The 2854-nt window shown below is 44.2% G+C and overlaps 1 pseudogene; it reads left to right on the top strand.

Moving 5' to 3' along the window:
* Positions 1-1281: 1281 nt before the first annotated feature.
* LOC102247007 lies at positions 1282-2386 on the top strand (annotated as a pseudogene).
* The last annotated feature ends 468 nt before the right edge of the window (positions 2387-2854 follow it).

The following is a 2854-nucleotide window of genomic DNA, read 5'->3' as shown; positions in this document are numbered from 1 at the left end:
TTTTCCGAAGGTCTTAGGCGACCCCTGTGAAAGGGTCATTCGACCCTCAAAGGGGTCGCGACCCACAGGTTGAGAACCGCTGTACTAATCTAAGTAATCTAACACATTCTCTAGGAAGTTAATTTGATGCTAAAAATATGAACATTGCTACTCACATGTGCCCTTAAATATCACAAAATCAGAAAGAGAGAAATTTAAAAATGCATTAACTTTGTCACAATCTCAAATATTATCAAATTAGTTAATTTGATAATATTAAAGGAGTCCTCAGGTCCTAAGGACTCCTTTTTGTTCTATTTCTAAATTGAGGAATTGTGCTACAGTAAACTAGGACGTTAATTTCCATGAGAATAGCCCAGGAGATTGTTAACAAGAACTGTTCATTACCCCTATCCATTTGATTCTGATTCATTAGATCTGGGTTGGCACCCAGAAATATACACTTTTAATAAGTACTCTAATGTACTTATAGAGTCTAGGAAACTTCATAGTCTGCACCTTGAAAAATGCTGGATGCTTCATTTCTAAGATTCCTTCCAGCTATAAAATGCTTAGGCCTTGTAGAGCAGAAAGTGGTAAAGAGGGCAGAGAAGTATACATGAGTGATGATAGAGGAAGGACACATTATAAAAAATAAATGCAGTCGAAACCGGTTTGGCTCAGTGGATAGAGCTTCGGCCTGCGGACTGAAGGGTCCCGGGTTCAATTCCGGTCAAGGGCATGTACCTGGGTTTCGGGCACATCCCCAGTGGGAGATGTGCAGGAGGTGGCTGATTGATGTTTCTAACTCTCTATCTCTCTCCCTTCCTCTCTGTAAAAAATCAATAAAATATATATATATATATAATATTGTGATAACTATGTATGGTGCCATGTGGGTACTAAAAATATCAGGGGAAACACTTTAAAAAAATATATATGCAAGATTCACTTATTTGTCAACACATATTGCCAATATGCCACGCAAAGTACACTTATCTGGTGATAGGAGATGAAAGGGAGCTCCCACTTTGCTGGAGGTGACAGGTAATAAAAATGAAGAGGCAGTAACGTCAGTGCAGTAATGAAGATGGGTCATCATAGAGGAGAACTAAAAAGTGGGCGGGTGGAGGTGGTGAGGGGTAAACTGGAAAAGTCTGTCGCATGCTGGCTCCGCCCTGTTCTGGAGGGTGGGGGCAGAGCTGTATATAAGTGCCGTAGTCCTGCTGGACGTTCTTTTTCCAACGGGGTTTGTCACCAGAACACAAATGTCCTGAAAACCACCACTAAATCAAACCCAAAATGGGAAAGGAAAAGACTCACATCATCATCGAAGTCATTGGACACAGAGATTCTGGCAAGTCTACCACTGGCCATCTGATCTACAAATGTAGTGGGATCGACCATTGAAAAGAACCATTGAAAATTTTGAGAAGGAGGCTGCTGAGATGGGGAAGGGCTCCTGCAAGGATGCCTGGGTCTTGGATGAACTGAAAGCTGAACGTGAGCGTGGCATCTCCATTGATATCTCCCTGTGGAAATTCGAGACCAGCAAGTATTATGTGACCATCACTGATGCCCCAGGATGATTTCAGGCACATCTCGGGCTGACTGTGCTGTCCTGATTATTGCTGCAGGTGATTTTGAAGCAGATGTCTCTAAGAATGGACAGAACCGTGAGCATGCCCTTCTGGCTTACACACTGGGTGTGAAACAGCTGATTGTTGGTGCTAACAAAATGGATTCCACTGAGCCACCCTACAGCCAGAAAAGATACGAGGAAATTGTTAAGAAAATTGGCTACAACCCTGACACAGTAGCATTTGTGCCAATTTCTGGTTGGAATGGTGACAACATGCTGGAGCCAAGTGCTAATAAGCCTTGGTTCAAGGGATGGGAGGTCACCCAAAAATATGGCAATGACAGTGGAACCACAATGCTTGAAGCTCTGGATTGCATCCTGCCACCAAGTCGTCCAACTGACAAGCCCCTGTGTCTGCCCCTCCAAGATGTCGACAAAACTGGCAGTATTGGTACTGTCCCTGTGGGCACCACGTGGAAACTGGTGTTCTCAAACCCAGCACAGTGGTCACCTTTGCTCCAGTCAATATTACAACTGAAGTCTATTAAATGCACCATGAAGCTTTGAGTGAAACTCTTCCTGGGGACAATGTGGGCTTCAATGTCAAGAACATGTCTGTCAAAGATGTTCGCCATGGCAGTGTGGCTGGTGACAGCAAAAATGACCCACCAGTGAAAGCAGTTGGCTTCACAGCTCAGGTGATTATCCTGAGCCATTCAGGCCAGGTCAGTGCTGGATATGCACCTGTGCTGGATTGTCACACAACTCATAATTGCTTGCAAATTTGCTGAGCTGAAGGAGGCCCCCATCATCCTCACCTCTTGATAGTCTCATCCTTGTATAATTCCCTCATCTTGAGTAGGGGTGAGATCTTTGACTTATTTCTAATAACTTCAGTACAGCAATGATTGGGTATACATATATTACATGTGTGTAATTATGTTACATAAAAGTATAATGCCTGTCTTGATGAAAGACTGTCTCTCCCTTGCTGGTTTTGAGGAAGCAAGTGGCCATATTGGAAAAGTCCAAAGGGCAAAGGACTGAGGGCAGCCCCCAGCAAACAACCAGTAAGAACTTGGGTCCTCGGTCCACCCACTCACAAGGAACTGAATGCTGCCAGCACCACACGAGCTAGGAAGTAGATCCTTACCCAGTCAAGTCTCAGATGAGAACGCAGCCCCAGCTAACAACCCTGACTGCAGCCTTGTAAGACCCTGAAGAGAGGACTTCGTTCAGCCATGCTCAGTCACTTCATTCACAGAAACTGTGAGATAACAAATGTGTGATGTG

This window comes from Myotis brandtii, unplaced genomic scaffold (assembly GCF_000412655.1).
Source record: "Myotis brandtii unplaced genomic scaffold, ASM41265v1 scaffold123, whole genome shotgun sequence".
NCBI classification, from domain to species: Eukaryota; Metazoa; Chordata; class Mammalia; order Chiroptera; family Vespertilionidae; genus Myotis; species Myotis brandtii.
Note: the sequence above shows the minus strand (reverse complement) of the source record. Positions and strands in the feature narration are given on the sequence as shown.